The sequence below is a fragment of the Scyliorhinus canicula genome, chromosome 7, assembly GCF_902713615.1.
Source record: "Scyliorhinus canicula chromosome 7, sScyCan1.1, whole genome shotgun sequence".
NCBI classification, from domain to species: Eukaryota; Metazoa; Chordata; class Chondrichthyes; order Carcharhiniformes; family Scyliorhinidae; genus Scyliorhinus; species Scyliorhinus canicula.
The window spans coordinates 88,364,217-88,379,758 of NC_052152.1; the positions used below are offsets into that span (position 1 = coordinate 88,364,217).

Here is a 15,542-nt window from a genome sequence, read left to right on the forward strand (position 1 = left end):
GCTCTTCATGCAGCTTTAGGTTTTAGCAGCCACCCAGGTCTTCTGGATAATCATACCCACAGGTACCCTGGAAAATGTGCTGGGGACCCCACTGAGGTCCCCATGCATCGATCGCATGGAAATCCCTTGGGAAGTTGAGACCGCTGATGGGCCATTCCCCCACATCTGGATTCCTCCCAAACTATGAGTTAGAGTAGGAGATTTTGCTGTTTCTGACTTAGTTATCGGAGCAGTTACCCAGAAAACGTTAGAAGGATTAAAACCAGTTCTAACTCTTGGATACTATATTACCAGCTCCCCATTGGACCCCCTTCCCATTTCTGACCCCCAACCACATCTGACCTGAGTAGCCCTCACCCCTGACCAGCTGACTACCCCTCCGACCTCTCGAATGACCCCACCACTAACCGCCTGCCTACTGTCCCGACCTGCACACCTCGTTATTACCCTCATGAAACCCTGATTACTCCCATCCCAACCTACCCTTCCTCCTGACTTCCTAACAACTCCCTGACATTTTACAATCCCCCAGCCCCTACTTCACAATTACACCCCAACAATCCAACTAAACCCCCTCCCACCCTTGATTGCCACCACCCCTTAGCTACCCTCTGACAATCCCCCACCCCCAACCATCAGGTTACCCCCTCCGCAACCACAGGACCAACCCCTACTCCCAACTACCCTCCCAACCTCATTGGGACACTATGGCACGTAATCTTGATGAAGTGCAACAGAACAGCAGTAACGCTGGCATTAACTTCTTGTACTGACCGAAAACCAAGTGAGGCGACATTGATTAAAAGAGCAGAGTTTAAACCATTTGTATGCCATAATATCCACAGAGTTCATACAGATTATTCACACTAATGTTCAAGACAATGTTCAGTGAGTGGCAGATCAGTGTTTATACAGATCGTAGCTCATACTATCCACACTAGTGTTCAGGCAGTGTGACTATCCTGTGGTGAACCAGGTGTGGAAATGCCCCTTATGCTGTGTAAGAAGATCCAGTTGAGAGACCTGTTTACTTAATGTTTTATGCTGAACTGTGACCAGAGATGTATGTTGGATATTGAGTGGGTTATTGGAAGGATTTCGCTTCAGATTTACAGGCTGAATTGTGTTGATCAGTCATGACTGAATGCATGAAGGTGAGGTATATCTATCTGGGATGTGCAGAGTGCCTGAAGATTCTTACTGATCGGTGTATTTGTGCGTGTGTCCCCTGCGGACTGGGAATGTCAGTTTTGTCATTGTATTAGGATCTGGATGCTGTCTGTTTTCTTGAAATCCCACTAAAACATTCTGTTGCTCTATTTATCTGGTTATAAATACAGTGGTCAATATGGTCGCCTTCCGTAATCCTAATTATGTTTGCTCTTTTGATACCGCCACAAGGTTCAAACCCGAATACTGATCAAAGAACCAATGCACCAGTTAGTTAGGTCAAAGTCAATACTATTTATTTACACACATAATAATATCTACTCATGCACAAATACCACAAACTGAACTATCTCTAATGCTAACGCCTATACTTAACTTTGGGTGCCCACTCAGTCAGAGGAACAATGGCCGTTGTTCGGATCTGAGGCTGTTGGGTTCGAAGAGGTAACAGGAGAACAGCTAAGGTCATCCGTCTGATGGCGAGCGTTGACCTTGGACTTACTTGCTTCTGGTGCAGCTGGTGGACGGGTCTCTCCGCTTCGAGAGCCGAGTCCAAGAGAGCGATTCTCTCTCGGGGGACTTCTTCTTATACCTGAAGGGGCTTCGCGCGCTTTTGGGAGGGCCTTGAACATGGCCCCAATTAATTGTGCCGTATCTTGATCACTCGTATTGATCTTGACCAATAAAGGGGGGGGGGGGGTGCCTGATAGCTGGGCGTGTCTTTGGTGGCCGTTGGCCTTGCTTTGTTTGTGTATTTCTGGCGCCGGGGTGTCTGCAATAGTATTGGTTACTTGAGTGTCATTCCTTTGTTCCTGAAGATGGTCCATCAATATGCTAATTGCCTTACAGTTTCAGTCTAGTCTGGGAGTTGCCTTCTCAATATGCATCCAGGCTCTGTGCCTGCTTGCTTTCGTGACATTGTCCATATTTCCCTACAGTCATTGCAATCATCCATTTTGTATTCTGGAAGTGGCCATCCCAGATGGCTACAATTCCAGCACCTGCAATTTCTTCAGAAAAAAAAATACTTGCACTTATATAGAGCCTTTCACGATCACCGCATGTCCCAAAGCACTATATGGCAATGTATGACTTTTGAAGTGTGGTCATCTTTGTAATGTAAGAAACATGACAGTTAATGTGTGTACAACAAGCTGCTACAAACAGCAATGTGATAATGACCAGATAATCTGTTTTTTTAATGATGTTGATTGAGGAACTAATGACAGCAAAGGCAGCAGTGACATGAAGATATGCATGTGCTTTGTGCCAAATAATGGTTTTTCACACACCAGCTGGAAACATAAATGTAACTTTTTAAAAACACAGAAACTGACGTAATTTGCAGGACGCTAACCCCAATTTGCATTATTATATGTTCCACATTCCAAGTCACTGTCTGCAAAACCCATCAAAGACAATTACGTTACAATGTGAAGGACTCACATCTCCTGTCTCATTAGCAAGGCAGGTATGGCAATCACCTGAGGTATTCCAATGTTGGAGATGAGACATTAAGACTAATCATTAGACAATGAGATCCTGGCTAAGTTAGCATCCAAATATGAGCTATTCTGGTCACCTTTGAACACCCTGGTGGCTGACGAAGGAATGTCACATTGACTGGCCATCTCTTAGTATGTTTTAAGCACATATTTTCTCAGCAGAATTGAGAACAAGCAGTTTAGAAAGAAGAAATAATTTGTGTCCCTCCTGCATCCTTGTTTATCCAATTGCCCTGGTAAGCTTTGAGTCCTGTTTGCTGACTGTGATCATCCAGGGACACCCTGCCACAGACCAAGATGTTCATCTGAAGAATCAAAACCAGCACCACCATATCCTGAAGCACAACCAACTCAGTCACTACATCTTTACATTGAGACCATCAAAATCAGCCTGAAGCCTGCCAAGTTATCAAGCTACAGGTTGTATACATTTTTCCTTTTTTCCCGGACTCTAATTCAGCTAACCTTTCCTTCCCCACTCTGCAATCTGTATATGTGTGTATGTATGAACGTTTAATGTGCATATATGTGAAAGTCGATACTTTATCATTTTATTTAGATTGGTTTAGGCAAAATTAAGCTAACTTCTTTCTTTGCTAAACTCAAGAAAGCCTGTCCTATTGGTTCTTTTCTGATCACAACACATAAGTAGTTAAGTACTCACTGAATTGACAAGTGTATCCTTTTCAAACAATTAACCTGTTGCAGTCAAATGAGACGAGCACAAAGAGGGGCGCCATTCGGCCCCTTCTCACCTGGTCATAGCACCAGGGGATAATTCCCCTTTTCCCTGTTCTTCTTCAAAATACTGCATTACATCCACCGCAGAGAGAGAGAGAGAGGAAGGGACCTCCGTTAACACCTTATCTGATATCTGACAGTGCAGCACTTCCTCACTATTGCCCTGAACTGTTAGCCTCAGTGCTCAAGTCTTGGAGTGGAATTTGAACCCACAAAGTTCTGGCTCAGGGGTGAGTGTGCTACATCCTGTGCCAAGGGTTTCAATTATCACAGCCCTAAAACCCACTAGGTGCTCTGTGCTCATCCACATTTGTTTGTTGTTGAATTTTAATTGTTCCGCTATTCATGACCATACCTTCAGCTGTCTAGGTCCTGAGACCTGAATTTCCATGATTTAAATCTCTCTGCCTCACTACTTCTCTCCTCTTCCTTAAGGTTCTTCCTAAAACTATTCCTTCGATCAAGCATTTGGCCATCTCTCCGAGTTATCTCTTACGTGGCTTGCTATAAAATTTTGCCTGATAACCCACCTTGAAGCATTGAACCCCGAATTGTACAATGGTAAAGGAGATATAGAAATACAAATTGTGGTTGTTCTTGGACAGCATGGCTGGATGGTCCCTGATTCTGGATTCAGAATCAGAGGCAACTTGAGGAAAATAATTTTATGCAATGTGTGATTAAGGTTTGAAATGTGCTATCTGATAGGGCAATGGTGGAGATTCAATAGTAAACGTTAACAGGGAATAAGAAATACCTGAAATAAGAACAATTTTAGGGATCTGGGACAATGGGTATTCCTGGATCGATCCTCTAAAGCAGTGCTTCTCAAAGTGTGGTACGCGTACCGGTGCCGGTACGCGAGCCATCGTCTGCCGGTACTTGGAGTGTTTCCAGAAAAGAAAGAGACAGTAATCCTGGATTGGCTTGTTTTGCTCACCGGTCCCTGGCACATTGGAAAAAAAAAACTGCCGGTACGCCACATCAGATAGTTTGAGATGCACTGCTCTAAAGAACTGAAACAAACTTAATGGACCAAATAGTCTCCTTTTGTTCTGAACTAGTCTACCATTCAGTATGATTCAAATTGCAGCAAAGTAATAAGCTCAGGAGGGTTACTAACAAGAAAGCAATTGAATAAAAGAAGGTATTATAACTTGAAAGATGTTTTAAAAAGAGAGATGAGAAACTGGCAGCAAAAGAAAGGCCACGCTTCAGAGCTAAAGTAAAGCAGTTTTATCATTATTTGTGTTTTAGCCTTTTACGGCCCTAAATCGGGCATCTTCTCCATTTTCCTTTCTTCACTGAGAACAGAGATATTTAATCTCTGCTCAAAATCTATGCCCTGTTTCTGCTGCAAATTGCAGTCTGGAATGGTCCAAATTGCCTTCACAATCTGGTTTGCAAATTATAGTAAGTGTGCTGCCAAATTCCAGAAAGCAAAAGTAGTGTTCTTCCAGTCTTCTTTGCAAAGTGTTCTATACTCCTATTGTGTAGGAACTGGACTCGGTGAAATGGCTGGGCACTTTCTCCACATTGTTTTCTGACCCGTGATTCTTTACATATTAAAACTTGTTTTCTTCCCCTCCAAACATTATTGGATATTCATGTTTAAATGTCAATGTATTAGGCACTGCTGTTGCTCAATGTTTTGTTTTAGAATACTACAATGTTAAAGTTGTGATGCATTTGTGTTCATTGCATTTATCACAGGTTTGCACCAGTAAAGCTACTTTAAGTAGAACCATAGAAGCTAAATCCATCCTGTCTTTTTAAACTAATCCAAAACTAATCCCATTGCCTTGCTCCCTTCCCATAATTCTGTGCCTTCTGTTAAAAATAGTTGTCCAATTATTCTGTGAAAGATGTCTCAACCACTGACTGTTGCAAAGCCTTCCATGCTTCAACAGTTTTTGCGCAGAGATTTTTCCTAATTTAAAATTACCAAAGTGAGGAGGGTTGTTAATAACACCATGTCACTTACTTCCCAGTGGCAAGAGCTCATTACTATTCATACCCTTTCATAGTTTTAAAAATCTCTTAAATCTCCTTCTGGCCTTTGCTGATCCAAAGGAATTGGTTCTAGTATCTCAAGCCTCACTTCAAAAATATAGTTTCCGATCCTTGGCAACATCCTGATGAAACGCCATAGCATACTCTATATGGCTTTAATGTCCATTTTCTAATGGATAGACCAAAGGTACATACAACACTCTAATTGAGCTACTCAATGTTTGTACAAAACGTTGCCACCTCTTTAGTTTTATACCATAGGTCACTGTTTAATGAACCCAAAGTTTTTCTGCCATTTATAAGGATGTATCTACATATATTCATCCTTCCAGAGAATTATGCACTGAAATCCTTAAAATGATCAGCCATACCCTTCAGTGCTACGCATTCAATGTGAATTCCTATTCCTTGTTTGTCCTCTGAAAGGTATTATCTTGCATTTATTGCAGTAGAAGGATCTTGCACATAAAAGTTTAAAATGATCAGAGTGAGGAATGTTGTCATTAATGCCATGTTACTGACACTGACACACCCAACAGGGGTGGGGCTGTCGTTGTCTGGCGTACTGATCTCTACCTCACAGAGGCTGAACGGCAACTCTCAAACTCTTCCTTCTATCTCCCCTGGACCATGATCCCACCAGCAAGCATCAAACCATTGTCACTGACCTTATCTCCTCTGGAGATCTTACCTTCATAGCTTTCAACCTCAATCTCCTAACCCACGAAGCCCGCTTCTATCTCCTCCCCAAAATCCACAAATAGGACTGTCCCGGTAGGCCCATCATGCCAACCTGTTCCTGCACTACTGAACTCATTTCTTCCTATCTTGACTCCATACTCTCTCCTCTTGTCTAGACCCTTCCCATCTACATTCATGTTTCCTCCGATGCCCTATAGCATATCAACAACTTCCAGCTCCCTGTCCCTAACCCCCTCCTCTTTACCATGGATGTTCAATCCTTCTATATCTCCATTCCCCACCAGGATGGTCTGAGGGGTCTCCACTTCTTCCTTGAACAGAGGCCTGAATGATTCCCATTCACCACCACTCTCTGTCTGGCTGAACCTATCCTCTGACTGAAGAATTTATCTTTTAACATGTCTCACTTCCCCCAAACCAAAGATGTGGCCCTGGGTAACTGTATAGGTCCCAGTTTTGTCTATCTCCTTATTGGGTATGTAGAACATTCCTTGTTCCTGTCCTACCTCCGCCCCATCACACAGCTCTTTCACGGGTACATCGATGACTATTTTGGTGCCGCTTCATGTTCCTTTCTGGTCCTGGAAAAATGTATTCATTTAGCTTACAATTTCCACCCCTCTAACACCTTTACACGGTTCGTCTCCGACACTTCCTTTCCCTTCCTTGAGCTTTCAATTTGACTGTCCACTAGGATCCATTACAAACCCACTGACTCCCACAGCTACCTTGACTACAGCTCTTCACACCCCACATTCTGTAAGGACTACATCACGTTCCCAATTCCTTCATCTTCGTTGCATCTGTTCCAATGATGCCACATTCCAAAACGGTGCTGTTGACTTGTCCTAATTCTTCCTTAAGAAGAATTAAGACCACCCACCGTGGTCAACAGGGCTCTCAGCCGTGTTCGATCCATCACCCGCACCTCTGCGCTCACCCCTTCCCCTCCCTCCCAGAACCAGGGTAGGGTCCTCCTTGTCTTGACTTTTCACGCCACCATCCTCTGCATTCAAAGAATCATCCTCTGCCAGTTTTGCCAACTTCAGCATGATGCCACCACCAAACACATCATTCCCTCACTCCCCCTGTCAGCATTTCACAGGGACCGTTCATCCGGGATACCATGGCCCACTCCTCCGTCACTCCCAACTCCTCATCCTCTTCCAACGACAGCTCCCCATGCAATCGGAGAAGGTGTAACACCTGTCCCTTTACCTTCTCCCTACACCAGCCCAGGTCCTAAACACTTATTTCAAATGAGGCAGGGCTTTGCGAACACCTCCTTCAATCTGGTCTATTGCATTTGCTGCTCCAATGCGGTCAACTCTACATTGAAGAGACTAAACGCAGATGAGGTAACCGCTTTGCAGAACACCTTCAGTCTATCCACAGCAGGACCCAGACCATCCTGTCATAGAACATAGAACACAGAACAGTACAGCACAGAACAGGCCCTTCGGCCCTTGAAGTTGTGCCGAGCATTGTCCGAAACCAAGATCAAGCTATCCCACTCCCAGTGATTCTGGTGTGCTCCATGTGCCTATCTAATAACCGCTTGAAAGTTCCTAAAGTGGTCACTATCACAGCAGACAGTCCATTCCACACCCTAGCCACTCTCTGAGCAAAGAACCTACCTCGGACATCCCTCCTATATCTCCCACCCTGAACCTTACAGTTATGCCCCCTTGTAACAGCTACATCTACCTGAGGAAATAGTCTCTGAACGTCCACTCTATCTATCCCCCTCATCATCTTATAAACCTCTATTAAGTCGCCTCTCATCCTCCTCCGCTCCAAAGAGAAAAGCCCTAGCTCACTCAACCTTTCCTCATAAGACCTATCCTGCAAACCAGGCAGCATCCTGGTAAATCTCCTTTGCACCCTTTCCAATGCTTCCACATCCTTCCTATCGTGAGGTGACCAGAACTGCACACAATACTCCAAATGCGGTCTCACCAGGGTCAGGTACAGTTGCAGCATAACCCAGCGGCTCTTAAACTCAAGCCCCCTGTTAATAAACACTAACATACTATAGGCTTTCTTCACGGCTCTATCCACTTGAGTGGCATCCTTCAGAGATCTGTGGACATGAACCCCAAGATCTCGTTGTTCCTCCACATTCCCCAGAACCCTGCCGTTGACCCTGTAATCTGCATTCAAATTTTTCTACCCTTATTTTTTCGCACTTATCAGGGTTAAACTCTATCTGCCATTTTTTGGCTCAGCTCTGCATCCTATCAATGTCTCTTTGCAGCCTACAACAGCCCTCCACCTCATCCACTACTCCACCAACCTTGGTGTCATCAGCAAATTTACTGACCCACGCTTCAGTCCCCTCCTTCAAGTCATTGATAAAAATCACAAATAGCAGAGGACCCAGCACTGATCCCTGTGGTACACTGCTGGTAACTGGTCTCCAGTCTGAATATGTTCCATCCACCATCACCCTCTGTCTTCTATGTGATAGCCAGTTACTTATCGAATTGGCCAAATTTCCCTCTATCCCACACCTCCTTACTTTCTTCATAAGACGACCATGGGGAACCTTATCAAACGTCTTACTAAAATCCATGTGTACGACATCAACTGCTCTACCTTCATCTACACACTTAGTTACCTCCTCAAAGAATTCAATCAAATTTGTGAGGCAAGACTTACACTTCACAAATCCGTGTTGACTATCCATGATTAAGCTGCATCTTTCCAAATGGTCATAAATCCTATCCTTCAGGACCTTTTCCATTAACTTACCGACCACCGAAGTAAGACTAACCGGCCTATAATTACCAGGGTCATTCCTAATCCCTTGCTTGAACAGAGGAACAACATTCGCCACTCTCCAGTCCTCTGGCACTATCCCCGTGGACAGTGAGGACCCAAAGATCAAAGCCAAAGGCTCTGCAATCTCATCCCTTGCCTCCCAATGAATCCTTGGATATATCCCATCTGGCCCAGGGGACTTAGAACATAGAACATAGAACATAGAACAGTACAGCACAGAACAGGCCCTTCGGCCCTCGATGTTGTGCCGAGCAATGATCACCCTACTCAAACCCACGTATCCACCCTATACCCGTAACCCAACAACCTCCCCTTAACCTTACTTTTAAGGACACTACGGGCAATTTAGCATGGCCAATCTACCTAACCCGCACATCTTTGGACTGTGGGAGGAAACCGAAGCACCCGGAGGAAACCCACGCACACACGGGGAGGACGTTCAGACTCCACACAGACAGTGACCCAGCCGGGAATCGAACCTGGGACCCTGGAGCTGTGAAGCATTTATGCTAACCACCATGCTACCGCGCTGCCCCACTTGTCGACCTAAGGTTTTTCAAAATTGCTAATACATCCTTCCTCAGAACATCTACCTTCTCCAGCCTACCCACCTGTATCACACTCTCATCCTCAAAAACATGGCCCTTCTCCTTGGTGAACACTGAAGAAAAGTATTCATCCAACGCCTCTCCTGTTTCTTCTGTCTCCATGCACAAGTTCCGACTACTGTCCCTGACCGGCCCTAACCTCACCCTGGTCATTCTTTTATTTCTCACATAAGAGTAAAAGGCCTTGGGGTTTTCGTTGATCCAACCCACCAAGGACTTCTCATGCCTCCTCTTAGCTCTCCTAAGCCCTTTGTTAGCTCATTCCTTGCTACCTTATAACCCTCAAGCGACTCAACTGAACCTTGTTTTCTCATCCTTACATATGCTTCCTTTTTCCTCTTGACAAGACATTCAATCTCTTTTGTGAACCATGGTTCCCTCACACAGCCATTTCCTCCCTGCCTGACAGGGACATACCTATCAAGGACACACAGTATTTGTTCCTTGAACAAGCTCCACTTTTCATTTGTGCCTTTCCCTGACAGTTTCTGTTCCCATCTTATGCTCCCTAATTCTTGCCTAATCACATCATAATTACACCTCCCCCAATTATAAACTTTGCCCTGCCGTATGGCCCTATCCCGCTCCATTGCAATAGTGAAAGACACCGAATTGTGGTCACTATCTCCAAAGTGCTCTACCACAAACAAATCTAACACTTGGCCCGGTTCATTACCCAGTACCAAATCCAATGTGGCCCCCCCCTATTGTCGGCCTATCTACATATTGTGTCTGGAAACCCTCCTGCACACATTGTACAAAAATTGCCCCATCCGAACTGTTCGACTTATAGAGGTTCCAATCAATATTTGGAAAGTTAATGTCACCCATGACAACTACCCTGAGACCTCCACACCTATCCATAATCTGTTTTGCAATTTCTTCCTCCACATCTCTATTACTATTTGGGGGCCTATAGAAAACTCCTAACAACGTGACCGCTCCTTTCCTATTTCTAACTTCGGCCCATATTACCTCAGTAGGCAGATCCCTTTCGAACTGCCTTTCTGCAGCCGTTAAACTATCCTTGATTAACAACGCTACTCCTCCACCTCTTTTACCATCTTCCCTACTCTTACTGAAACATCTAAACCCCGGAACTTCCAACAACCATTCCTGTCCCTGTTCTAACCATGTCTCCGTAATGGCCACAACATCGTAGTCCCAAGTACCAATCCACGCTCCAAGTTCACCTACCTTATGCTCCTTGCATTGAAGTAGACACACTTCAACCCACCTTTCTGTCTGCCGGTACACTCCTGCAACTTTGATACCCTCCTCAGTACCTCACTACTCTCAACACTGGCTTCTGGATTACAGCTCGTTTTCCCATCCCCCTAACAAATTAGTTTAAACCCCCCCCGAAGAGCTGTAGCAAATTTCCCTCCCAGGATATTGGTGCCCCTCTGGTTCAGGTGCAAACCGTCCTGTCTGTACAGGTCTCACCTTCCCCAGAATGTTCTCCAATTATCCACATAACTGAAACCCTCCCTCATACACCATCCCTGCAGCCACGTGTTTATTTGCACTCTCTCCCTGTTCCTCAACTCGCTAGCATGTGGCACAGGCAACAAACCAGAGGTAACAACATGGTTTGTCCTGGCTCTCGGCTTCCACCGTAGCTCCCTAAATTCCTGCTTTAAATCCCTGTCCTTTCTCTTACCTATGTCGTTGGTACCGATGTGTCCCACGACTTGTAACTGTTCCCCCTCCCCCCTTAAGGATTCTGAAAACACGGTTCGAGACATCATGGGCCCTGGCACCCGGGAGGCAACATACCACCCGTGAGTCTCTTTCTTTGCAACAGAACCGTCTATCTGTCCCTCTAACTATCAAGTCCCCAATAACTATTTCTCTCCTGCTCTCCCTCCTTCCCTTCTGAGCCACAGGGATGAACTCAGTGCTGGAGATCCGTTCACCGTGGCTTACCCCTGGTAGGTCGTCCCCCTCAACAGTATCCAAAGCGGTATACTTGTTACTGAGGGGAACGACCGCAGAGGATCCCTGCATTGACTGCTTCCTCCCAGCCCCTCTCACCGTCACCCATCTATCTTGATTCTTCGGAGTAACTACATCCCTGAAGCTACTATCTATGACCACCTCTGCCTCCCGAATGATCCGAAGTTCATCCAGCTCCAGCTCCAGTTCCCTAATGAGGTTTCTAAGGGGTGCACTTCCCACAGGTGAAATCAGCAGGGACACTGACAGCGTCCCTCACCTCAAACATTCTGCAGGAGGAACGTTGCGCTGCCTTCCCTGCCATCTCCTCTAGATAAAACAAGAAAAAGAAAGAAAGAGCTTACCTGTTATTCACTCTACCCCTTAGGTTAGAGGAGGTGGAAGGGTGGGGGTCACTGCCATTTCAACTCATTGTCCTGCTCTCACATCCATATGTCCATCTTTGGCCTGCTGCAATGTTCCAGTGAAGCCCAGTGCAAACTGGAGGAACAGCACCTCATCTTCCGATTAGACACGTTACAGCCTTCCGGACTTAACATTGAATTCAACAACTTCAGACTGCAAACTCTCCTTTTCACTCCATTTTCATTTCCATCAATTTATTTTAGTTTCTTCCATTGATCTGTTTTTCCCTCACCATTGGCCCCACTCCTCCATCCCACTTGACCATCTGTTCCCTGTTTCTAGTTGCCCTTTGACACACTGCTCACCTTTGTTCTGCCTTTAACACATTCTAATCTCTTTATATGCCACTATCAGCACCCTTCTTAGACTTAATCACCCCCATTTACATTCCTTTTGTCTTTCTGTCCATGATATCTTTGTCAATCTCCACCTATCGTTGGCCCACTACCCAGTCCCACCCCTCCACGCCCACAAAGTATAATTATGATCCTATGTCCAGTTTTCTCTAGATTTGACAAAGAGTAATCCAGACTCAAAACGTTACCTCCCTTTTCTCTTCACACATGCTGTCAGACGTGCTGTGATTGTCCACTATTTTCTAGTTTTGTTTCGGATTCCAGCATCCGCAGTGATTTGCTTTTATCTCCAGGTCTAACGTGGGACTGTGTACAGTACCACCCACACACTGATGTAAGAAGACATGTGGCTCAGACCGATGGTCAGTGAGGTGTTGAGCAGAAACTTGTGAAGACCTAGACACTGAAATAGCTCCTTTCCTGTACATTGTATTTGGTATTTAGTTGCAAGTGTGGTGTTCTTTGTGGTTCTGATCCGAAGATGGTTGACTTGGTGTTCACAGAGACCATAACTAGCTTTTATATAAAACAAAGCTGAAGATTTATTTACACTACTTAATTGGATTCGACACTTACTCCTATATAATAAACAATTGATAATAAACATACAATATACCCTCATCTACTAATCTCTACACTAATACAATAACTATGATCTGCTCTCACTGACACTATTTTTCCTACAGTCTGTCTTCTTACCTTCTCCTCAACACTCCCAGAAGACTTAGCATTGATGCTTTATATAGTTCTGCATCTAGCTCCCTCTAGTGGTTAATTTGGACATAACATTAACCCTTACAGTTATGTAGATTCATCATAATGTCACAACAAATAGTTAATAAAGCTTGCTATTAACCTACTGAAGGTTATGAAGACTTTATTAAGTGATACCGTTCTGGAATCAATAACTTTGCAACGCTTATTACATTAACTTTTCACCTATCCATAGAACCATAGAATTCCTACAGTGCCAAAGGAGGCTATTTGGCCCATCAAGTCTGCACTGACCCTTTAGGCCACTCCCCCACCATATTTCCATAGCCCCATAACATCACCTAACCTGCACGTCTTTGGACACCAAGTGGCAATTTAGCATGGCCAATCCACCTAACCTGCACAGCTTTGGACACAACACAAAGAGGCAATTTAGCACGCCCAGTCCACCTAACCTGCACATCTTTGGATTTGCCTATCTGCACATGACACTAAACTGTTTCTCTTCTAATGTCATGTTCAGTCCTTCTCACCTTTGTGATGACCTCCATATGCACTGGTCCAAGAACCAAAAGTACACCCAATAGAGATCTCTGGGGAACATTCCGTTCCAGCTATATCCATTTACAGGAATTATTTGATTCTTGTCTGTCAACCACCTTTTGAACCATGCTGCCCCCCCCCCCCACCCCACTAATTTTACAAGTTAGATCTTATAAGAGTGAAATGCGAGAGAGCTGTTCACACAGAAACATGGAATTCACTTCCCCAAGACGCTCTGGCTACTGCATCAAGTGCAAGCTTGATATTCTTTTGTTGGGGATAAGAGTATCAAGGGATATAGAACAGAGACAGGCAAATTGAATTAAGAGGCAGATCCACCTTGATCTACTTGAATAGAGGAAGAGAATAATAGAATAGAATAAGAGACGATGCGCAGGCAGTAATCAAGACGATGACGCAGGCAGTAATCAAGACGATGACGCAAGCAGTAATCAAGACGATGACGCAAGCAGTAATCAAGACGATGACACAGGCAATAATCAAGATGATGACGCAAGCAGTAATCAAGACGATGACACAGGCAATAATCAAGACGATGACGCAAGCAGTAATCAAGACGATGACACAGGCAATAATCAAGACGATGACGCAGGCAGTAATCAAGACGATGACGCAATCAGTAATCAAGATGATGACACAGGCAATAATCAAGACAATGACACAGGCAGTAATCAAGAATAGAATAGGAGACGATGCGCAGGCAGTATTCAAGACGATGATGCAGAAATAATCAAGACGATGACGCAAGCAGTAATCAAGACAATAACACAGGCAATAATCAAGACGATGACATAAGCAGTAATCAAGACAATGACGCAGGCAGTAATCAAGATGTTGACGCAGGCAGTAATCAAGACGATGACACAGGCAATAATCAAGACGATGATGCAGGCAGTAATCACACTAATTCCAAAAAAGGGGAAGGACCCGGTGAAATGTGGGTCGTATAGCCCCTTATCACTACAGAATACGCATGTGAAAGCATTGGCTAAGTTGTTGGTCGGGAGGATGGAGGAGTGTGTCCCCAGGGTGGTGGCAGAAGATCAAACAGGCTCCGTGAAGGGCAAGCAGCTCGCAAGTAATATAAGATGGCTGTTGAATGTGGTGATGAATCCGTCGGGGGCTCTGGTACTAGAGGTGGTGGTGTCCATGGACGCGGAGAAGGCATTTGATCAGGTGGAGTGGCGGTACCTGTTCGAGGTTTTGCGAAGGTTTGGTTTGGGCCGGGATTTGTGGCATGGGTGCGGTTGCTGTATGTGGCCCCAAGGGCGAGGGTGAGGATGAATGATATGAGCTCACAAAGCTTTGACTTCCACAGGGGTATGAGGCAGGGGTACCTGCTGTCACCACTGCTGTTTGCGCTGGCCATAAAGCAATTGGGGATGGCTCTCAGAGGGTCGGCACAGTGGTGGGAGATTATGAGGGGACAGACGGAGTATCGGGTGTCGCTCTATGCTGATAACCTCTTGCTGTATGTTTTGAATCCGTTGGAGAGTATGGGAAGGATTATGGGCCTGCTGGAGAGGTTTGGAGGGTTCTCAGGGTACAAGCTGAATGTAGGGAAAAGTGAGGTATTCCCGGTGAATGAGCTGGCACAGTGGGCTAATTTGGGAGGGATGCCATTTACGGTAGCGAGGGATCGGTTTAGGCATTTGGGGATTCAGGTAGCGAGGGAATGGACTGGGCTCCATAAGTGGAACTTAACGAAGCTGGTGGAAGAGGCTAGGGAGGATCTTAAGACGTGGGATACACTGCACTTAACACTGGCAGGGAAGGTCCAAGTGGTGAAAATGAATATTCTGCCGAGGTTCTTGTTTATCTTTCAAGCTCTCCCGATCTTTATACCAAAGGTCTTTTTTGGGAAAGTGGACATGATCATTTCTGACTTTGTCGGGGTGGGGAAGGTGCCGAAGGTGGGGAGGACCCCGTTACAGAGATAAAGGCAGCAGGGGGGGTTGGCCTTGCCGAACTTGCTGCATTATTATTGGGCGGCGAATGTGGACAAGGTGCGGCGATAGTGG

The 15,542-nt window shown here is 45.2% G+C and overlaps 1 protein-coding gene across 1 annotated transcript in view; it reads left to right on the plus strand.

Annotated features, from left to right (window-relative positions):
* drd3 (dopamine receptor D3) overlaps positions 1-15,542 on the plus strand; it is a 116,216-nt gene that overhangs the window by 1,081 nt on the left and 99,593 nt on the right. The gene's annotated exons all lie outside the window — the stretch shown is intronic.